At 36.5% G+C, this 25,237-nt stretch overlaps 1 protein-coding gene and 1 pseudogene across 2 annotated transcripts in view; one reads left to right on the forward strand and one right to left on the reverse strand.

Moving 5' to 3' along the window:
- EXOC6B (exocyst complex component 6B) overlaps positions 1 to 25,237 on the reverse strand; it is a 556,350-nt gene that overhangs the window by 522,031 nt on the left and 9,082 nt on the right. The gene's annotated exons all lie outside the window — the stretch shown is intronic.
- On the forward strand, positions 1,746 to 2,313 carry LOC123812113 (annotated as a pseudogene).

Genomic DNA, 25,237 nt, shown 5'->3' on the forward strand with positions numbered 1-25,237 from the left:
GTTCTAGTTAAGATCAGAAAGACATTTCTGAGGCAGTATTATAAATTCAAGAGACTCAAAGGCCCATCAAGCTATCTAAGCTAGATAAGAGACACGTGACTAAAAGAGTTTTTAATACTTGATATTCATAGTTTTCCCGCTCAAGCATGACCTTAAAAAGTAATTTATGAAAGGATAAGATAACACCTACCTTATAGTGTTTTTCTAATATAGCACAGCAGTCAAAAGCAAAGACACTAAATGCAGAGTCCTTCGAGTCAAAGTCCAGTTCCTCCTCTGCCTGGCAATGATCTCTGCATTACTCAGCCTCTCTAAGCTTGTTTCCTCATCTGCCTCACAGGATTGCTGTATTAAATGAGTTAATATGTGTAAAACTGTAATGAATGGGACCTAGCACAAAGTAAATACTCAATAAATGTTAACTGCTGTTATTATTACAAATACCCAGTACAAATATAGGTTATTAAGTTGAATGTGAAGGCTAGTCATTTATCCTGTGCATGAGCCAAGCAAACTACCTAGTATCAACCTTTCAATTAGCAACATCTGGAACTGGACATTCTTAAAAGCATATGTCCTTCAGCAACATCAAGAATTGCCCATATTCCTGGTGCCAGCTGAGCCGGTTAGGATCCCATTCTTTGCCTGAGTTCACTCTTCAGATCCTCACCTCAGCGTTTTTCCACAGGATCCTGGTATGAGTCACAACCTCCCCACTGGCTTCCTGACTTAGCCTCTCTCATGGGCTGTGCCTGGCTGATTCTGGGTGCGGTGCCATGTCTGGCACTATCTCTTCTGAGAATGCTGATGTGGTGGAATCCAGCTGTATTTAGGCCGGCTTACTTTGTAATTTTCCACTGTTTCTCCATAGGATGAACATAAACACAAAACATGACTACAAATTCTGTACTTAGCACTATCAAGCTCCCTAAAACCCCAAAGGAACTAAAAAACAGACCTCTGTCAACTATCTTCTAAGAGGCATTATTGACAAGTCCTACCCAGACTGCCAATCATGTGAGACTTGAATAATTTGTCCAACTATAAAAATGATAAAAGCACCATTTTTCACCTGAGATCCCTAATTCAAATGTACCCAACATACTGTCATCACAGTGAACTGAAAATAACATAGGTTTTTTTAACTCAAAGGTATCCCTCTCCTCTACTTACTACCAGTATGGGAATTTGGGCAAGTTATTTAACTTACCTGCCCCTCAGTCTCCTTGGTTATGAAATGAGGACTAAATGTCTGTAACAGCACTGTCACCATTACTGAATGAGCTGACATGCAAAATATATCACGCTCCATCCAGTCCATGGATGCTGCTTTATTTCCACCCTTCCTCTCCCTGCCTTTTCTCCACTTCTCAGGAACACAGAACGACAAAGTCTGGGAGAGAGACTAGGATAGGTGGGTGTGGGCAGCTTGTTGGGGCACAGCTTGCAGACATCAAGGTTCTTAAAAACACCTCAACAGCATCTGAGGTGAATGTGAATATCAGTCTCCTACTTCTTACTTAGCTGTGCCTCTCAAGTTCCTAAAAGGTGGGTGTGATTACACATTTAATGTTTGTACTATGACTAACATTATCGGAAAGAAAACTGCTTCATGACTCTGAAGTCAAAATGTTCTACCTTTGCAGCAGAATGTAAAGATCAGAACTAGTGACTGATGACACCACACTTAATCTTCTCCCAACTATGTAAGAAAAAGCCAACCTGACCGTTGTCAGTTTTCAGCTCGGAGGAGACCTAGGTGCAACTTTCTTGGGTCATCCCAAATCCTGATTCACCCAGAACCAGCCACCTCAACCATGCTGTGGAAATTCAGCCCCAACGAGATGGAAGTCATAGATCTGAGGTACACTCGTGGGGAAGTTGGTGCCAAATCTTTTCTGATCCCCAAGATTGGCTCCCTGGGTCTCTCTCCAAAAAAGGTTAGTGGTGATATCACCAAAGCAACTGTGAATGGAAGGGTCTGAGGATTGCAGTGAAACTGACCATTCAGAACAGACAGGCCCTGACTGAGGCAGTGCCTTCAACTTCTGCCCTGCTCATTAAAGCCCTTGAAGAACCACCAAGGACCAGAAAAAAGCAAAAAACATTAAGTACAGTGGAAATATCACCTTTGATGACATTGTCACCATTGCCCAACAGATGCAGCACCAATCTTTAACTAGACAACACTCTGGAACCATTGACGAGATCCTGGGGACTGCCCAGTCTGTGGGCTGCAGTGCTGATGGCCACCGCCTTCGTGACGTCACAGGTGACATCAAGAGTGGCACAGAGGGGTGCCCAGCTAGTTAAGAACTACAAAGGAAAATATTGTTTTTAATTCTCACCCAAGGATATGTTCAATGATTTTAAGAGAGAGAGGGAAGGGAGAGAAAAACAGACATCGATCAGTTCTTTCCATAAGCATCCCAACCAAAGATCAAACCCACAATCTAGGTATGTGCTCTAACTGGGAATCGAACCCACAACTTTTGGTTCATGGGGCAATGTTCCAAACTCAGCCACCTGGCCAGGGCAGGAAAATATTTCAATTAAAGATCATTTGACAACCAAAAAGAAAGGGGGGAAAAGCCAATGAAATTCCCAAACAGGAAAATATGTATAGCTACAGTAAACATGGCAAATGTTAATCATTATTTACTGAATCTAGATGGTTGTTCTTCCCATTTTTTTGTAAATTAGTAATTTTTCTTAATAAAAAGTTGGGGCAGCAAAGAACAGGAAGGCAGAACTTGACACACTCATACACTAACTCTCCCAGAGTTCAAGGGCAACAAATTACTGTTTACACCACCTAAGTAATAGACAGCAAGTTCTCTCTGAGTTGTTCTTTCCTCAGAAACTTTAACAAGTCTTTTACCAATCTACCTCAATAATCACAGACACCCCCCCCCACCCCCTTTAAGGTTGACACACTCAGAGGAATGGCACAGGACCTATTAGGAAAAGGAGTTTCCATCCGGCAGCCAGAAATCCACTTCCTCTCCATCGTGGTTGAAAATGGATTGGTCCACTGAGTATATGCCCAGCACCCGCCACAAATAACACCTCCACTTCAAGGGAACATCAGTCACCTTCACGGAGATAATTTTTTACATTTTTTTTAATTCAAGAAGAAAATATTAAGTACAATCAAAGAACTCTCCTAAGAAAAAAGAAAACAGTAAGGTAGGAGCAGGAAGTAGCAAGTTTCTACAACCTAAGTAGCAAAAGAGAGTTTTTCACCTAAATAAAAATGAGAAAATAAATCTGTATTTAATATCCTATCAATACTTCAAATGCAGAAATTACTTCATCCACAATAAGCTCTTTAATAGTGAACAAACTTAAAATAATGTAAAAATCAGGACTTTTTATTAAAAAGCTCAATAATTACCTTATTAAAAGGTCTCTCAAGTACTTTGTGGGACCAAAAGCAGCCCCTCGAAAAGCCATGCTTTTAGCCTATTCTGGCCTCCTAAAATTTAAGTCTAAAGATAGTGAACAAGCTATTCATATCTCCTTCCTTAAGTAATGTAGAAGGTAAGACAAAGTAAGTAGTCCCTTTTAATCCAAAACTGCTCAGTGGAAAACAAACTTAAGTGTCTAGGACGTTAGACCAGAGGATTACTATTAGCACTAACAAGCAACCTGGAGCTGGGATATGTCTTAAAATCACTATAACCCCTCTGGGTAGATTTTAAAAACCACTTAACTTTACCTATATGCTTAAATTGAAAGCAATATCAACTATACTTTCTGAACTGAAAATATGCCTATTAAAAATAAATTTAAGCAATAGAGAAAAAGGCAGAACAACTGTAACTGAACAGCAATAAACTGGAAAAAAAAATTAGCCCTGGCTGGTGTGGCTCAGTGGACTGAGTGCTAGCCTGCAAACTGAAAGGTCACTGGTTTGACTCCCAGCCAGGGCACATGCCTGGGTTGCGGGCCAAGACCCCAGTTTGGGGCGTGCGAGAGGCAACCAAGCCACATATCTCTTGCACATCAATGTTTCTCTCTCTCTTTCTCCCTCCCTTCCCTTCTCTCCAAAAATAAATAAATAAAGTCTAAAAAAAATATTTTAAATTTTTAAAACACAGGGTTATATAAGTGGTAATTAACAAATAATAATGAAAAAACAAATACAGCTGGGAAAGAGTCAATACCCAAAAGATATATATCTTCAATTCCAAGTAGGTAAGCAATCCTTCATGAAGTCATCTCTTTAGCCCTTAGAGTACACAATAAATCTGACTGCAAACTAGTTATCAAATCTAGCTTCGCCACAGTAAACACCAAAGGCAGTAAATCAACATGAGATGAACCTCAGCAACAACCCCTGTAAACTTTTGCCTATAGTTTTGAATTCACTAAAATTTAGATTCAAAACAATTTTTCTAAAATGCCACCTTCAGCATTTCAGACTGGGCCCTGTTAAATTAGAACTACTCCCGGACGCCTGGAATAAACCAAATGAGTTTAACCAGATTCTGCTGCACAACCATGGAAAACAAAGTCCTCCTTGGAAGTGGATATAATCCAATGCTCTTCACTAGAACTTTCTCAGGGAATATCTCGGTTAAAAAGTCCTAGGAGCATTTACAAGTACACTGAAGACAGACTAACAGCTGTATTCTGACAACTTTCAAGTTGAATGTAATCATAAGCAACAACACAGTGAAAAAAATCTTGATTGAAATCCCCACTCTATCACTTCTTAGCTGTACAACCCTGGAAAAGTTACCTAACTGATACAATGTAAAACGGTGACAATGACATCTAAGCCATAAGACATGGTTAAATCTGGCTGGTATAGTGATTTGAATCTGATCTGATTTTGAAGATTAATTTAAAAAAATATGCCCAAATATCAAAGCATATGAGACAAATTAGTGATAGTACCCAAATGTAGTTTGCTTGTCCCTGTCATTGTTTCTAGGTTTTCTTATTTTAATTTCATCCACTTATTTTGAACTTTTTCCTCCCTACCAAAAGCCTACAGTATCTGGTGAGAAAACACAATATCTGTAATAGGGAAAATATTACCATCTATTTAGTATTTACTATTACTCAGACACTAAGCTAACTGTATTATATGATTTACCTCACTTAATCCTCTCAACTTTCATAAAATGGTTATATAATTCCACTTTACAGTCAAAGACACTGAGGCTAAGAGGTTGGATAATTTGCCCAAAGTCAGCTGGTTACCAGAAGCACAGCTGCTATTGCCCCGCCAGGTATCCCTCCCCAGTCACACTCCTTCCACTGGTAACTGTTACCATGAGTTTGTCATAGCCATTTCCTTGCTCCTGTTTATATCTGAGCATGTTTGTATGCATCTCTAAACAGTACTGGCTAGTTTTACCTATTCTTGAATATTGTACAAAGGGAATATTATACAAAGGGAATATAAGACTGAATATTACTGAATATTAATATTATTATATGAAGGGAATATAAGACTGTATTGTTTTGTGCCCCTTTTCTTCCAATATTATATAAGCAATGAGGTGACTCCAAGTTGTTCCACCTTACCTATGGTTCATCCACTTTCATTATTGTATAATGTTCTACCATATAAACATACAGTTATTATTTATCAACCCTGTTGTTTCTGGACACCTGCATTGTTGCCATATTTTACATATTATATACATTGGTGCTGTGACCATTTCCTTTACAGGTAACCAGATACCAATGCATAGGAATTTCTTTATAGTCCTAATCTTCAAAGAGACACAAATCTACATAGAGCATACACAAAGAGACTTTCCAAATGGTAAGTGGGCATATAGCTTCTCAAGACTCCAATTTCAGACCTATATCTCCTATATACACTTTCCTAAATCCAATCTTCCTAAGAACAGGCTATATATAATACAGTAACTATAGAAAATAATGTTGGTTAGTTCTTCTATTTCCCTAGTCCCTGCCCATCCCAAATCCCAAATATTACTGTAATATATTGGTTCTGAATATAAAACCCCTAGAAGGGTAAAATGCTTAGCTTTGAGGGAAAGGAAAAATTAACAAGTCAATTCTATAATAATGTGATAAATTCTATAACAGTTATAAACAGTGTTCTTTAGAAGCAAAGAAAATTAACTACTTAACTACCTGAAAGAATTAGGAAAAGCTAGAAATAACAGACATTTAAAGTGGGCTTTGCAGAGTAGGTATGGTTGTCAGACAGAAATGACTGAAAGGACAATCCCTGCAAACAGCCAGTGGGACATAAGTGGACATCACTAGGTAGGGAGCTCCAGGAAAAACTACTAAAGGCAACAATTTAGCTGGGAGATGAGCCCCTTTTGCCACTGGGAAGGTAAAGACTTGAACTAGAAAGAAGAGGGTATATAAGAAAGGAAGATGCCAGAATAATTTGTACCTATAGTAACAACTGGGGTGTGGGCAGAAAGTCGGTAGGTAGCACATAAAACATATTAATAAAATGGAAGAGAAGGGCACCCTGAGGAAACTAGGAGTCGGCCTCGATCCCTCTGCTAGAGTCGAAGCGCCAGCAGGAGCTGCTCCAAATCTCATTCCTGAAGGGCGGTGCCCACTGGTGAAAGACTCTTCCTTGGTATTAGGGATGAGAGTTGGATTCCAATTTAGGAACAATGAGTTGCGCTCCCACTAACCACTGCCATGTTGCTCAGCAAACTCATTCACTGTCATATAAATAGAGAAATCCTATCATTCGCAATACAGAGCTACTCTTGGTAGAAGCAGATCAATTTTGAGCAAATGGATAACCTGCCATTTGACTTTTGATTTGAAGCTCAGATGGAAACCACTGTTTCTCCGTGGTTTCTGAAGTATATGAGGCATGTCTCTCCAAACTGGCAGTCCTCTGAGCCTCTTAACTAGCCCAGTATCACCTGCTCTGGGACAGTAACTGCCTAGCTTTGAGGCAACCCTCCCTCCAGAGCTCCCCAAGTGAATGTCAAAGAACCAACCCTAAATGTAATCCTGAAATCTGGTGAGTGTCACCCAGACATTTTGGTGAAATGTGGGGCAACAGAAGAAAAAAAGTACTCATGTAAAGTCTGCTAATAATTAAAAACACTTTAATCACCTCCTACAACTTTATAAATTTCTATTTCCTTTGTTTAATTCCTAGAGAAGGTGCTGATAGAGTACAACCTAGGCATAAGCATCTGAATGAGTTCAGTGACTGTTATTTCATAAATGATCAGAATAAACGAGTACCCACGATGACTCATTTGCTGTAGTCGAGTGCTGGAAACAAGGTTCTTAACCACTACACTACACTAAACTTTAGGTAAGAAAGAGCATGACACAGGTGATTTCTCTATAATACCTTTTGTAAACTCTGGTTCTGAAAGGATCTAAAATCAAAGTAATATACACTCTAAGAAATATATTAAATAGTAAAATCTCTTCATCTACAAAAAGAAACAAATGATACCCTCTTTCCTGTGGTGATTACAAGTAGCCAGTTTCTCAGAGTAGCTAAAGAGACATAAAGTGCATTACATAGTTCAGAAACAAATACCAAAATAGGTACTTGGACTCGGTAGGGCTGTGACAGGTACATAAGTTCGGTTCAGGTATATGCCTGGAATCGGGGCGCCCCTTGTTCTCTGCAGAAAATAACGCCTCAGACAAAAACCCTACAAAGAACAACAGTCTCTGCTGAGGCACAGAAAGACATTAGCATCTCTATTATCAACCTCTTAATCTCATCCTTTTAAATTTCTATTTTTCTGCATATGGTTTACTATATGTATTTTCAGTACTTGCATATAATATATAAATAAATACACCTAAGGAGTGTGAGTGTGCTCATTGTTTCCTGGTAAGAACATATGGTCAAAAAATAGAAAACAGACAAAAAAAATAACATCACTGAAAAGACTATTTGACTTCTATTTTAAAGGTTTCCTCTTACACCCTGAAGTTTCAGGTACTTTGGTAACTGCGCTGGTTACCAGGTGATTCTTAAGGCATTTTATTGACTGTCTGTGACCTGCAATCAAGACCATTTCCAGAAACTTTTAACAAAACTTGAATGAAGGACAAATAATGTATTTGTCCTCTGAGAAGCTCCTTTCTGTGTCATGAATATAAGCATTTGTCTGGGGCTGTGCTCGGAGGCTCACCCAGTTTAAATAACCTCATCAGAGCTCTGATGAGATCTGAGGGGCAGAGCTAAGGGCTCTCTATCGATTGCAGCACTATTAAATTTTTATGTGCTCCAAGGAGAGTCACTGTTCCTTTCTAGAGAAAACATTTTCTACCATAAGACTGGAGTAAAGAGAGTTACTATTCTTTTATCTTTATTATATTTTTTTCCATTTTAAACCATTTCAGTTTTCAAACAAAGCTGAGGCACTTAGTGGAAGTGTGAATTCATACCATCTTCCTTGTTGAAGAGCAGTTTGGCAATACAAACCAAAATTTTAAATGTACGTCTTCTTTGACCTGCAATGCCATTTCTTAGAATTCATAATCAGATGACTAAACACATGTATAAAGATACAGTATAAGAACCTGTAATTGCTATAAAATTGGAAACAGTCTAAATGTTTATTGCTGGCATTAAATAAATTATGCAATCTATATAATGAAAGACTAATTTGATATACATCTGTGTCTATTCTATATTATTGAATTTTAGAAGTAGGTTACAAAATATCAGGTATAAATGGAAACATTTCAAATGGGATTATAAATTCATATAAATGCACAGCAAGACATCTCAATAAAGTTACCAAAATTAGTTTATTATATTGATAATGGGATTTTAAGTTATTTTTATCTTTAAACTTTTCTTTATGGTTTGACTTTTTTACTACATATACATATTCTTTTCAAAATCAGAAAGAAAAAAATATCATTTTTCATCTTGGAAAAAAAAGAACTCTAAGATTCGGATCGTTTTCTCAAAGACCTAAACCTACTTTCTTTCATGCTGGATTTAAGTACTATAAATTTAGGGAAGAATAAGATAGTTTTTACCTTAGAGCAATGATTCTCAGTGTGACCTAAGCCAGCAAATCAGCATCACCTAAAACTACCTAGAAATGCACATTCTCAGGTCCCACTCCAAACCTACTAAACTAGAAACTCTGGGAGTGGAACCCACAGTTTGTATTTACAAGCCATCCAGGTAATTCTGATCCACGCTCAAATCCAAGAATGACTATTTCAGATGAACTCAAAACCTGGTGACCTGGTATTGTTAGTGCCACATAAACTGAAACAAATGTAGATTATATCCCTGCCAGGAGAGCCTGCTACTGGTAAACTTTGGGAATAAAAGCCTCAACAATACTCAAAATATCAGAAATAAAACAGTTGCCCCACCAGAACTGACCAATTTTTTTCTTTAAGATTTTATTTATTTTTAGAGAGAGGAGAAGAGAAGGAGAAAGAGGAGAAAAACATTGATCAGTTAACTCTCACATGCCCCCTACTGGGGACCCAGCCAGCAACCCAGGCATGTGCCCTGACTGGGATTCCAACCCTCGACCTTTCGGTTTGCAGAGGATGCCCAATCCACTGAGCCACACCAGTCAGGGCAGAATAATCTTGATGCAAAAAGAACAAATAACGAAACTTCCAAACCCAACTTTAGAAACAACAGTTCTAGATGGGGAATACTATCAAAAGCCTGTTGCTCCACAGGGCAACCTTCTGGAAACTCTGAGCAATGACAAATGAACTTGGAATCCCAGCTGACTATGTACTGAGAGAATCACAACTGAGTAATACCCAAATCTCTGGCAAAGATGTGAGGTTTATTCAACATACAATGACTCTATTAACAGAATCCAAGCATTAAGTCATCTCAACATGGCAAAAACATCCACACTATGGCCCCAGAGTTGCTAGATTGTGAACAAACTAAGCACATCAAACACAAAAGTACAAAACATCCTCACAGAAAATTCACTTAAGAGCTCTTTTCTTCAGGAAAAGAAAAAAATAACACTGTCTGTATTAAAATAAGGAAAATGTGGGAGAAACAATAAACACAGGAAAGAAAGAGTAAATACATGGATGGCACCTTAAAATTATTGCATCTACAAATACAACATAAAAAAGAGCTCACTTACAGTTTTGTAAGAAATTGTTAATACTTAAAAATAGGGTCTTACATTTACCCATATGGTATCTTCCCCCTCTTCAGGATACTAGCCTGCCATCTGCTAGAAATCTGACCCAATGAATATAAAAATCTACATTAATCTACACTATAAATGGCCCAGCTATCCAGTATATAACCTGCACAACTGTACAAAGCAACCACACTTAAGAATTAACTTAAAGACTATACCTGTACCTCCAAGTGAATTAGAAATCTTAAGACATCAGACTATAAAGTTCACAGAGGTTAGGCTAGCAGGAGCTCCCCAGCTGTATACATAACCTATAACAGGATCTTTCCAAGCCACTAATGATTAGGCTATACAGCTCTGGGGCCCTAGCTTCAGGTAGATAAAGCATATCAAGTCATCTCAGACTCCTGGCTTCCCATCAAACAGGATGCTGCTGGTTAAACTATGGATTTACATAGGAAAGCAAAACTAGTTAGAGAATTTTGCTACAGACTCACTCTCTTTATTTACTTCTAAGTCAATTTACATTTATTCATTTGTTTTTATAGGTCTCTTTCCCTATTTTGTCTGTTATATCTCTGAGAGCAAGAACACCACAATAGACAATGGTCTGATGCAGCCCATCCTACAGCCATGGAGAAATGAGTGGTCTGGTTACCAGCAAACTTAGTGAAAACATACTGACTTGAATGAAATAGTATTTAAATTTTTTATTTCATGAACAGAACCTAACAGTGCAAAATGTCAGTGCCAGAAATATTAACTCTATAGCAACCTGAATTTTGTAGCCCCTCTTCACTTGTGAATGAGGTAGATGATCATTTCTCCCTCATAACTAGTTAGAGAGCTATTACAGCCCTGACTGGCATGGCTCAGTTGGTTGGCATCATTCCACAAAGTGAAAGGTTGCCAAGTTCAATTCCCAGTCAGAGCACATGCCTGGATTGTGGATTGGTTCCCGGTTGGGGAGCATATGAAAAGCAACAAATCGATGTTTCTCTTGCACATCACTGTTTCTATCTCCCGCTTTTTCTCCCTCCCTTCCCCCTCTCTAAAAATAAATAAATAAATAAATAAAATCTTTTTTTAAAAAGAGAGACAGAGAGAGCTATTGCAGAGGCCATCCCCATACATGACTGGCTTTAGAGGACTAGCAAACAATAAAACCAGGAGAATCAAGGCAATTTCAAAGTCTTTCTAGTGACTTCCTGTAATGAAATAAAACCTTTACATCTTGGCCTTAAGAAATTTCTCTCTGCTTCTCCTATCAACAATCTGTTGTAATTTAAAACTGATTCTAAGCGACATGGGACTTGTCCTCCTAGTTTGTTAAAGATTGCCCTGTGGCAAAAAATAAAAGTTCTGACCAAGTTTCTGTAGTAACATGGGAAATAAAACTGCAAAAAGGACACCTGAATTTTTTTTAGAATTTATTACAATCTTCTGACTTTTCTTTAATAAGTCTGGGTAACAAGGGCAAATTCTGGGTCATGCTGTCCAAATTTGGTCATTGAGACCAATGTGAGTTTAAACCTGGTACAGCTTCAGGAGGCTATTTTCCCAGCTCCATGAACTGCCAGACACTGCTTATTGAAAAGAGCCCACTGTTTACTGGTCACAGGCCCCTATCCTGTACAATGATTTAAAAATTCAAGCTAAATAAATCCTTTAGAAAGATTTTCTTCCTTCAGAATTATTCAAGAACCACTTTACCCCTTTACCTACTCCACATGAATGGTCTTTTCTCAATGGAGAAGAGCCTGAGTGAGTCATTATTTTAAAGGACAAGATTTTGTTCATCCTCAGTAAAAAAATGTATATAATCCATTACAATTACATGCCAGCATCCTCAATGAATGTCGTCTTGAACGTCTCCAGTCAACGTGATGCAAGGAGTGGGCAACGTGATGCACAGCTGTTCTAATACTAATCACATAAAGTGAAAATAAAGGATATTGATTGCATGAGGCTTTTTTGACCCTTACTCAGCTTAAGACTAGGTAAAACTTTTATGAGCCCAAACAAAAAAATAAATCCTTTTCTCTTATTTAGAGCCTGTTCTTTAAATGTGTCACAGGCGTTGAGAACTGCAGGGGAAGTCTTCTGAAAAATCAGATGATAATTTTCAGAGAGCTAAACAAGAATTTTTGTTGTTGTTTAGACTTATACTCTAAGGATTTGATTACTCTCTTAGTTGAGCTGAATGCATGCCTTTCTTCTCCTCTTTCCCTTCCTACCACTACCCCATAGAGAATGAAGAGAAAAGCTATATCCTATATGCTGATTATATGGTTTAGGTATGACCTTAGAAAACTAACCTTGATGCCTAACTATTGTCAAAGAAAAATAATTTCAGACAAACCTTGGGCAGTCCTTGATTTACTCAATAAATAAGTTCCTGGGAGCCTATATATTAAAGCAAATATTAGTTAATCAATGCAAAATTTCCCAAAAGTGATACACTGATTCTAAAGTGTTTAAAGATGAAATGATATGATATATATAGAATATACTTCAAAATTAGCCAAGGTAGGCATTGGGGGATGGGGTAGGTAGTAAGAGAATCAGATGCAACAAGATTTTTTGTGTATTCAACTGTTAAAACTGTAAGAAAGGTACACAGAGATTTGCTCTACTATTTTCTTGAGTTTTGTAGGTTTTAGATTTTCTACAGTAAACTTAATTTGGAAACAAAAAAGAGTAAGAAAAGAATAGGTTATATCTATCAAAGATTTAAATTTACAAAGCTTGCCCTGGCTGGGGTGGCTTAGTTGGTTAGAGAATCATCCATAAACCAAAAGGCTGCAGGTTCAGTCCCCAGTCAGGGCACATACCTAGGTTGTGGGTTTGATCCACAGTCAGGAACATATGAGAAGGCAACCGATCAATGTTTCTCTCTCACATCAATGTTTCTCTCTTTCTCTCTCTCCCCCAACCTCTCACTAAGAGCGATGAAAAAAATGTCCTTGGGCGAGGATAAAAAAAAAGTGTTTTTTAACTTACAAAGCTTAAACTCAGCAATCCCACATTTAAGAATCTCTCTTATTTAAATATCAGTATTAATATGTAAACAGATATTTATAAGACTACACGACTGTCCATCAAAAGAGGAGTATGTAATTGTTTCTCCATCAACAGAGGAGTATATAATTCCATACAACAAAATATTCTTTAGTCATTAAAAAGAATTATTAAGAGCTAGAACTTTTGACTTACAAAGATATCTAACATATATATATTGTTCAGTAAAAAATGTATATCAAACATATGGTGATACCCACTTAAATAGAAAAATTACAATTGTATGTACGTACAAATGTATATATACACCTGCTTCTACAAGCTAAGAAAAAAATCTAGAAAACTACACATCAAACTACCAATAATGCTTTGAAGGGGTGACTATATAGTAGGGAAGATGAGAAATGTAACTTATGTACTTCTAAATTGTTTCCTTTTTTACAACAACCTTAAAAACTTTTTAAAATATTTAAAAATCCATTACTGTTTAAAAATAAAGTACCTGGTACAAAAAGGTTACTCAATTAACAAAAGAAAATTTTAAATGAATCAACTAGAAATGTTACACATTCATGATATGACATATAATAATTTCACACAAAATAGAAAATAATAAAGTTTAAAGGAAAATCATGTAAATTAATACACTTTTTAAAAAATATGAACAAAAAAGGAAAAATAAGGACAAAAAATGGACACACAAATTTCCATAGGACAGTCATGGAGACAGGACCACGGTGGACTGGTGGACAGATGACTGGCAGTGTAAAACTGAAGAAGAGGAGGAAAAGACAGGAGACAATAATGTGGAAGGAAAGTTAGAAAAAGAAAGAGTTACATAAATAGGAGAGGGTCATCCCATTGTATGAAAACAGTAATGAAAACGGGGATGGGGAGAGGGACAGGGTAGTTAGTGGCTATGGAAAATCTTCTTTAGAGTTTTCCTTCATTTCTAAAAATCTAGTGAATATCTACTATTTAAGCAGTATCACTTGCTACCAGACCTCCATTTCAATGTGATGAGACAACCACATGCATTTACCTCCCTTTCTCCTGAAACCCCCTTACAGAAAAAGGTATAAACTCATTACTCCAAAAGAAGAACCTATAGCCAAGAAACAGCAACAAATTTCTGGAAGACAAACAGCAATAAACAGCAGTAGAATGAAGCAGAGAGTACCAAAAAGAGCGTGTGCCAAGAAAACGAAATCCAAAAGGGAGTCACTCTGAGTACCAGCCATAGGCACGGAGGTCAGGATTCAGAATGCCAAGAACAAGGAAAGCACTGACACAAACGGATTAACTGAAAGACTGGATACAAAACAGCCAAACCCCTACATACGTAGCCCATACATGGGGACTCCAGCAAAACATCAGGGGCTTTTTCTCTGGCAAAATAATGTAGCCTGAGGATATACTAAAAACCATTAAATTGTACACTTTAAATGGGTGAATTGTATAGTATGTGAATTATATCTCAATAAAGCTATGTTGAAAAAAGAAAAAGCACGTTTTCCTCTTCTTCCATATTAAGAAATTAATACTGCCTAAAACTGAATGTGAGTTTTTTAATTACAAATATAGAAATTGACTTTTTACCTTCTTAAGAGATCTTTTAAAAATAAAAATCCTTTGTGATGAAAAAACATTTATTGAAATTCAGTAATTCCATGTGTCATTTCAGTTTTCCTCAAGTAAAACTAAATGTAATCCTTTTTTTTTAAAGCTTTTTTTAAAATATTTTATTTATTTATTTATTTTTTAGAGAGGGAAGGGAGGGAGATAGAGAGAGAAACATCAATGTGCAGTTGCTGGGGGTCGTGGCCTGCAACCCAGGCATGTGCCCTGACTGGGAATCGAACCTGCGATGCTTTGGTTCGCAGGCTGCACTCAATCCACTGAGCTACGCCAGACAGGGCAAAATGTAATACTTTTTCATAGAAACAGTATTTTTTATACCCAATAACCAGTTTCTATGAAAATTATTTTCTTCTACTCACCCTCCTATTTGTATATTTGTGTGAAGTGATGTTGATCTGGAACAATGATCACCTAAAGCAAATAATGGACCCTGACTGATGTGGCTCAGTTAGTTGGGTGTCACCCCGCATAGTGAAAGGTCACTGGTTTGATTCCTGGTCAGGGCACGTGCCCAGGTTGTGGGTTCAGTTCCCAGTCAGGAAAGAATAAGATGCAGATCGATATTTCTCTCTCACACTGATGTTTCTCACTCACGTCAATGTTTCTCTCCCTGTTTTTCTCCCTCTCTTCCCATCTCTGTAAAAATAAATTAATTTTTTAAAGTTAAAAAATAAATAATGGTCATTTCTCAAAAACAGAATTTTTGCCTGATATGTATTTGTGTCATCTTTATAGTTTTCCATCTGCTTGATTTTATTTTTACTAATGAGCATACATCATACTTATAAAAAGACAAATAATTTAAAAATTAAAACACATACAATAAGACTCCAATTCTGAGAAGGTGAAGCAGACATAGTGTTTCCTATCCTTCCCACAAAGTATAACTAAAAACTCTAGACACCTCACATAAAACAAACATAAAGTGATCTGACAGGTGGAAGGAAGAAGGTGGACAGGCTTGGGACCTCAGCACCAAAGGAACAACACTGGGGTGCATTTTCTGGATTTTCTTTTTGCTTCATATCCCAACTGGGAACTGAAGAGACACAAACAGGTGCAAACAAACAAAAAAGCCCCAACAAAAGCCTGCTCTCTCTAGCCAAAGATCACAAAAGGCATAGCCTAACAAGACAGAAAACATTTACACAATCACTGTTGTATTCCAGACAAACACTACAGAAAAATATTCACATAAGCACAGGCAGAGAGAGAGCCAAGATTTCCACCCTCATGAGATAATAACAAAGCCCAACACCCCCCTCAGGGAGCTAGAAAAGGCCAAGAAGGGAGCTGGGACTTTTTCACCCCACCAGGTGGTTACAACCCCCTCTCCCAACCATGGCATTAATAGAGACCATGTACAGAGCCAGGTCTGTAGCAGTAATGAGGAGCCCCTCTCAGGTGTCAACAGATTTCAAGTGGGGGACATGGGCATCTATCTCCACCTAGCAGTAATGAAGAAGTAACCCACACCTTCTCATGCCACACCAGTGTCAAAGAAAGCTAGCTAAAAGGGTAGGTTTAAATGAGAGCTGAAATCTCATAACATAATATGAAACTGTACGAGTTGCAGTTAAAAATCATCCTTGCCTTGGCCAGGTAGCTCAGATGGTTAGAGTATCACCTGGATACACCAAGGTTGCTGGTTCAATCTCCGGTCAGGGCACATACAGGAAGCAACCAATAATGCATAAATGGGTGGAACAACAAAATCTCTCTCTCTTTCTCTGTCTCTGTCTCCCTCTCACTCTCTCAAAATCAATCAATAATTTTTTTAAATCATCCATCATTCCAAGAACCAGGAAGTAATGACATTACTTGTCAAAGTAATGAAAAAAAGACAGTCACTAGATGCCAACTGAAATGACAGCGATGTTAGAGTTATCTGATGAAGAATTGAAAGTGGTCATAACAAAAACGGTTCAATAAACAACTATGAACACACTTGAAACAAAAAGATTGAGAGTCTCAGAAAAAAAAAATACAGCAAACGATTACCAAATGGGAAGTATAGAGCTGACAAATACAATACCTGAAATTTTAAGAACTCAGTAATGGGCTCAAGAGCATAACGGAAGAAATGAAATAAATGGGAAAAAAATCAATGAACTAAAAGATATAACAATAGATATTATATTATCTGAGTATGAGAAAATAAACTGAAAGAAATAAACAGAACCTCAGGAGCTAAACAGTACCAAAAAAAAAAACACCTATCATTCATGTCATGGAAAAGGGGGCAATGGGAAAGTGGTTGAAGAAATAATAAATTAAAACTTCCCAAATTTGGCAATGGTCATAAACCTACAGACTCTTGAAGAAGTTCACTAACCCCTAACAGGATAAACCTAAAGTAATCCATGTCAGGACACAATGTAATTACACTCCTGAAAACTAAAGACAAAGAAAATAAGTCTTGAAAATAGCCAGAGAAAAATGACAGGGGAAAAATAACTTGAGTGACAGCAAATTCCTCATCAGAAACCATGGAGGCCAGAAAGGAGTGGCACAATGCTTTTCAATGCTGGAAGAAAACCGCCAAACTAGAATCCTACACCGAGCAGAAATATTCATTCATTCTTTCTTATAAGTAGGAAAACTAAGCCAGTCTCATGTAAAGAGAATTTGCTGCTTACTGTTTAAAAACAATGGCTACAGGAACTTCTTTCAACAGAAAGGAAATGATTTTTTTAACAGGAATTTGGAACATAAGAAATGAAAAAAGTACACAGTAAGCAAAAATATGGGTGAATACAATAGGTTTTACTTCTTTTGAGTTTTCTAAATTAGGTTTTCTGCTTAAGCAAAAATTAAAACAGTTTAATATGGCTCTAGTATCTGTAGAGAAACTATTTAAGACAGCTGTAACCAGGGGAGGATAAAGGAACATAAAGGGAGGTGAAGTTTCTACACTTCACTCAAACTGGTGAAATGATAACACCAGTAAACTATGATGTTCTGTATTAAATAATGTTAACAACCAGAGAAACCACCAAAAAGATATACAAAAAGGTATACTCAAAAATACTAGAGATAAATCAAAATGGAATTTTTTAATTTCAACTAACTCAAAAGGCACAAAAAAAAATAAAGAAACAAAAAAGGAGATAATAAACATAAAACAACAAATAAAGAGCAGAGTTGAGCCTTAGCATATGAATAATTGCATTAAAATGTGTTATAAATATACCAGAGACTGACAGAGCAGATTAAAACCACAACATAACCATATCCAATCGATAAGGCAAGCTAAAAACAAAAGGCTAGATAGAAAGTGATAAATCATTCAAACATTAACTGAAGGAAAGCAGGAGTAACTGTATTATCATCAGATAAAGTAGACCTCAGAGCAAAGAAAATTATGAGACAGAGAAGGAAATGCTCAACTCACTAAGAAGATAATAGCGATCTTAACTATGTATGTACCTGACAACAGAGCTGCTGAATATCTGAAGCAAAAACGAGATCTCAAAAAAGAAACAGACAATTCCATGATTACACTCAGAGACTTCAACAGCCCTCTCCCAACAAAATTGACAGACAGAAAATCCGAGAGCACACAGAAGAGCACACCACCACCAACCAACGGGATCTCGTCAACATTTGTAAAACACTTTATCCATGGCAGCAGGATACACATTCTTTTCAAGTGTCCACAAAATATATCCCAAGAAAGAACATGCTGTGAGCCATAAAACAAACTTCAACAAACTCAAAAGAACTGAAATCATATACAGTCTGTTCTCCAACCACCATTTTAGGGATATTAAACTAGAAATCAGTAACAGGATAATAGGAAATGTCCAAACCCTTGGAAACTCAACAACATACTTCTAAATAATTGATGGATCAAACAGGAAGTCTAAAGGCAAACAAAAGACCACACTAAACTAAAATTAAAATACAACATATCAAAGCTTATGGGACACAGGTAAAGCAGTGATACAAGAGAAATTTATAGCACTAAATGCATACATTGGAAAAAGGGGGGATAATTGGTGATGGAAGGAGACTTCACTTGGGGAGGTGAACACACAATACAATAATATCCAGATGATGTATCATAGAATTATACACCTGAAACCTATATAATTTTACTAACCAATGAATTCAACTTTTAAAAAATGGAAGGAGGTCAGCAGTGGTGATACGATGTGTGCACTTGAGGGTCCCAGTCACAAGGAAGAGGATGTGGCACACGGAACAGAAATGGATGTTAAAAAGAAGCCAGAAGAGCATTTCCCAAAGAGTATTCTCCAGAATTAGCGCCTAATGTGTTCTCAACACCGTGCCGCCTCTAGACGATGATCATGGAACACAATAACAGCCATGTAAAAAGTTTTTCACAGAAAAAGCTGTCTGAGCGTATGCCAAAAAATGTTCATGTTCATCCCAGGAGAGGCACCAATGGAACACTAATAAGAGATCATGATGTAGCAGTCCTTTTGGATTTCTTTGTAGTAATGTGTGACCCTTCACCTTTGATCCCCAGACCTGCATGACCTTGGTGACCATTTCATTTTTTAATTAAATTTCTTATTTTTTTTTAAATTTTGGTGTGCAAACAGTAACATTTCATCCCTCAAAGTGTAACACACTGATTTTCTTAGCAATATCCCTCTGAGTGATAAATTCACAAAATGCTGCCTTCATTTTATGTATTAAAGTTCATTTCAGTTTTTAAAATGAAGTGTAATCTGTACTTTCATGCTTTAAAAAAAAAGGAAAGAGGAAAATCCTCAAATCGATCATCTAAGCTCCTGCACCTCAAGAACCTGAAGAGCAAAGACAAAATAAAAACAAGGAGCAGGAAAGAAATGATAAAGATAAAGGCAGAAATCAATAAAATTAAAAACAGAAAAACAATACAGAAAAGTTAATGAAAAAATTCTGGTTCTTTAAAATGAGCAAAAAGGCATTCTTCTGGGACATATTAAAGGTTCTAAAAGATCTGTTTACAAATCTTCTAACTGCTCGCAAACTTGATTTCATATACTCCTTCCTGCCTTTGTTTTCCCTTTGCCCCAATTTCCTCACCACCTCTGATACATCTATTATATGTATTTTTTAAATAATATATATTTTTGGAAACTATCTAACTCCTTTCTAGAACAAGGCAAAGGGGAAAATTAGAGAAGAGAAATATTAGTCAATTGTCGATTAACCAGAATAAGGGAAAAGAAATTCTGTTACCCCAAAACAGAATTAAGACAAAATTAATCTCCTCTCAAAAACAGTCAAAATGTGTGCCCTGCTGGTGTGGCTCTGTGGATTGAGTGCCAGCCTGAGAACCAAAGGGTCACCAGTTTGATTCCCAGTCAGGGCACATGCCTGGGTTGCAGGCCAGGTCCCCAGTAGAGAGCACTCGAGAAGCAACCACACATTGATGTTTCTCTCTCTCTCTCTCCCTCCCTTCCTCTCTCTCTAAAAATAAATAAATCTTTTAAAAAGAAATCAAAGTATGGTGTAAAATATAAATGTTAAGTTACACGCAATTTAAAGGAAAACATTTACCATTCTACATTTACAAATGTTAAATATACATATAATTTAAAGATATGCAATGTCACAAATTGCTTTTTTAAAGAGCCAAAATATTAAAATATTCTATTACTGTTGTTTATTTCTTAGCTGAACTCCCTCTAATTCAAATATTGGAACAAAGTCCATACAACATTGATTCATCTTTGAGTAACTATCTTCCTTGTTTTCTAAATACTCCAGCAAATACTAGTATGTGGCAAAAATGACTTTACTCTATGTCACCACAGCCACAGCAGACATATCTAACAAATGACCTATTAGTCACCTTACATCTCAAAGTGTTTAAGCTGGGGGGGGGGGGGGGGTGTAACTCAGTTTCTACTAACTCCTCCCCCTCACTATTTTTGCTTCCCCACCCCAAGCAAATTTAAAATGTCATCACTGCTCAAGTTCTCAACTCAGATTCACACATTTCATAGATAAGCCACTTACTAATTTTATCTCTTCAGTTGCTTTCAGTTGAAAGCTTGATTTTGGTGTGTGATTAAATCAATTATTACATCATTAGCAAATACTACAAACAATCAACAACTTCGATGATATAAAGGACCAAAATATCTTTATTATCCCCAGTGACCTAATTAATATTCATATATATTAGAAACTAAAACTATGTCATAAATGTCATCTAAATTCTAAACTGTTTCCCAAACCATACTAAATGTCCTTTTAACTTTTTGCAACTAATGCATATGCTAATTGTGTTGATGCTAGAAGTGATGTAAACATAAGAATACATACCATAATATTTTATTTATTGATTTTAGGGAGAGGGAGAAAAGGAAATGTTGATTTGTTGTTACACTTATTTTATGCACTCATTGGTTGGTTCTTTATGTGCCCTGATAAGGGATGGATCCTGCAACCTTGGGGTACTGAGACAATGCTCTAACCAAACTGAGATACCTGGCCAGGGCCATGCCATACAACTGTAAAGTAAAAAATTATTTAAATATTGAAATCCTCTGATTTGTTAAAACTTTTATTTGTATGGGAAGCACAATTATCTAATATTACTGCATTCCCCCAAAACACTTCTGATTTCAAATTATTACAGCCTCCTGGTACACGATTCTTAAAAATTCTTTTAAATGTGTGTTTACTCATGTCCTTTTATGACTAAAACAATGGAAAAGCAGGTTTGAAGCTTTCATTCCTTAAAAACAATGTTTTCTTTGTTTTAGTCATAACAGCTCATTTCAATTTGTATATTCCTGCCATGTTTAGTTAAACAAAGCATAACTATCAAAGGTTCTGTACTGGTACTCCCAAATCAAAAAACAAACTTTATAGAAAAATCAGCAAAGAACATGAACAACAGTACACACACACACCCCCCAAAGATACACAAAAATCCTTTCTACATAAAGAGATATTAAGCTGCACTCATAATATGAAAAGGACAAATGAAAACTATATCAAAATCCCATTTATCATTTACAATATTGGCAAAAACTCAAAAGACTAATACATATGCTATCAAGAAAGCTATAGAGAAATGAGCAATTTCACAGACTGTTCGGAAAGAGCAAAACGTCACAACCTCTACAGAGATTAATACCTACCAAATTACAGATACATGAATCATTTACCAGCAATCTCACTTCTGGGAATCTATCCTACAGATACAGTATGAAATATAAAATAAGAAATGACAAATATTCAAGGTTATAAGTGCTGTGTTATTTTGTCCAGGAAAAAAACTGAAAATAACCCAAGTTCACAGAAACAGGGGATTGGTTGAGTAAACCATGGTATATTTACATAATAGAATACTCTGCAGCTGTAAAAAAGAATAAGGAAAATCTCTGCATACTAATTTCCAAAATATACTGAGTTAAAAACTAAGCTACATAACTATATATACAGTATACTATTTATTTTGTAAAAAGGGGAGAATATAAAATTATATATGCATATATTTGCATAAAAACCACAATAGAAGAATAAACAACAAACTAGTAAAATGAGGAAACAGAGGGAATGGAAGAAAACAGTATTTATTAGATCTATGGTTTATATCCTTTTCTTTTCATTTTTTTAAAGATTTTATTTATTTATTTTTAGAGAGGGAAGGGAGGGAGAAAGAGAGAGAGAGAAACATCAATGTGCCGTTGCTGGGGGCTATGGCCTGCAACCCAGGCATGTGCCCTAATTGGGAATCGAACCTGCGATGCTTTGGTTCGCAGCCCGCGCTCAATCCACTGAGCTACGCCAGCCAGGGCTCTTTTCATTTTTTTAAATGAAACATATCAAACCCACACAAATAAAGATAATTTACCTATTCATTTTTTAATAGTTTTTTTTTAATCCTCACCCAAGGACATTTTTTCCCTTGCTTTTAGAGAGAGAGGAAGGGAGAGAAACATCGATATAAGAGAAAAACATCAATTGGTTGCCTTCGGTACGCACTAGAACCGGATCATATGCACCCAGATTGAACCTGCAGCCTAGGTATGTGCCCTGACTGGAGATCAAATCCACAACATTTTGGTTATGGGACAATGCTCCAACCAACTGAGCCACAAACAGCCAGGGCAAATAGGGTTGGTTGGTTTGTTTTTTATTGTATTTTTTTTCCATTACCATTTATCCCCTTTATACCCTCTTCTACCTCCACCCACATCCGTCCTCCCGACAATCACCATACTGTTGTCTGTGTCCATAAGTTCTTTTTCTTTTTTGATCAACCCCTCTACCCTCAACCTCCCCCTATCTATTCATTTTTTATTTTCAAAGTTGTATTACATAAGATTTCCAGATCAGTTTCACAAACACTATATATTTGATCTGAAGATAACAAACTCTTGAAATTCAGCATCAGCACAATTGCCAAATGCTACACTTCCATTTAATTTCTCTCTGTAACTACTAATTTTTCTGTAGTTTGAATCTAATTAATCACATAACACATCAGAATAACCTTCGAAAGAGCTTCAAAGAAAACTTTTTATTTAGCTCAAGTAAAATTAGACACAGAACCCACTGCTGATTGAACCTAATCAGCATTGTCTTATCAGCCACAGAGGGCTTTTTGCAGTTTTTCATTTTTTTCAATTTGCTTGACAACTCAATAAGGTTATTAAAATAAAACCTAACTTCTCTTTATCAAACCACAAAAAAATCTCATTCTCCCATTCCTTATAGTAATGAAACATTTAACACTACCCACCCCCTTTTCCCAAATGTACAATTGTAACTTTTTGTCAATTCTAAGCTTTAGTTATAGAACATACACTTAGATTATACATTCTAATCACTAGAGTGATCATACTTAAATTTGCAAACCTTTGATAATACTACACAATATACAAAAGGATAACAGGGTTTCGAGGTCACACATTATACTTTGGGTTGACAAAAAGAAAGAACTATAAAATTACATGTAATTCCAAAAAACAAACATTTCTAATATGTTGACATTCTTAAGATTTTCAGCAGTGTTATTTTTTAAGCCTAGTCATATTTTTTAAGACAGTTAATTCACAAGTCATTTAAAGAACCCAGATAATTAACAGTTCATAATACATTCAACAAATATTAATTGAGCACCAACTATATGCCAGGCATTCTTTAGGCTCTCAAAATAGAGCAGCAAACAAAAGAAACAAAATCCCTCCTCTCCTGGACTACACATTCCAGTGGAGGATATAATCGAAAATCACTTATATCAGGCATAGCAAGATATAAGTATCACTTATATCTTGCTATGAAGACAAATAAAGTTCTTCTTTATTTCCTATTCCAATAAATGGTACCACCATTTACTCAGTTACTTAGGCTAAGGCCCTTAGAATCATCCTTAACTTCCTTCATTCTTTAATCCCCATAAATAATCCATCGTTTGGCTCTACTTTCAAAATATGTTCTAAGTCTATTTCTCATCATCTTCTCCTCCACACCTTATTGTCACAACCATCTTCTTGCATCGTATTACTTGCAAATATCCCTTGGACAATTTCCCCATTTCTTCTCTTAATGTTCCCACACAACAGCCAGAATGTTTCTTGTTTCATATAACTTAGAGCGCAGCCCTTTTGTGCTCAGAACTCTCCTGTACATTCCCATAACAGCTGGAGGAAAATCAGCCTCTTCTTAGTCAACGCGACCTGGACACTGACTACTCTCCTTCCATCGCCTCCCACCTTCATGCTTCTCCTGAGGACCTTGACACTGTGCCCTCCATCTGGAAGAGACTGCTCCTAGAACCACATGGTTTGTTCTTTCACTGTCTTCAAACCTCTGCCAGAACTTTGTCTAACCGCCTAATCAAAACAATACCCCATCATACATAACACTAATCACTAAATAGCATTACTCCACATCTGTTTGTTTATTCTGTGAGTGTGCCACTCGAACACAAGGTCCATAAGGGCGACATTTGTCTGTTTTGTTTCTTGCTGTATCCCAGAACCTGGAAGAGTATCTAATACATAGAAGTTGTTCAGTAAGTATTTCCTGAATGAATAACTAAATTAACTCACAAATGAAAAAAAAAATAATGAATGAATGAAGCCACTAAATGATATAGCTACAGCCCTGGCTAGGTAGTTCAGTGAGTTAGAGCATCATCACTGATACGCCAATGTTGCAGGTTCAATCCATGGTCAGGGCACATACAAGAAGTAACCAATTAATGCAATAATAAGTGGGACAACAAAAAGATGCTTGTTTATCTTTCAAGTCACTAAGTAAGAAGTTTTTAATGATATAGCTATAAAATATATAACAAACTATGAAACTGTATATAACATGCTAACTAAAAAAGTAAGACATAACATAATACCCTACAACTACCTAATATAATAAAAATGCATATGAAAAAAGTTAAAAAGAAATATACAAATCTATGATTTGTGAAAGGACGGTAGGATTAAGTTTATTGTTGTCTGTCTCAACCTTTTTCAAAGTCATTATATCTTGCATTTATAATT

This window comes from Phyllostomus hastatus, unplaced genomic scaffold (genome assembly GCF_019186645.2).
Source record: "Phyllostomus hastatus isolate PE091 unplaced genomic scaffold, TTU_PhHast_1.1 phas_scaffold_78, whole genome shotgun sequence".
In the NCBI taxonomy this organism is placed as follows: Eukaryota; Metazoa; Chordata; class Mammalia; order Chiroptera; family Phyllostomidae; genus Phyllostomus; species Phyllostomus hastatus.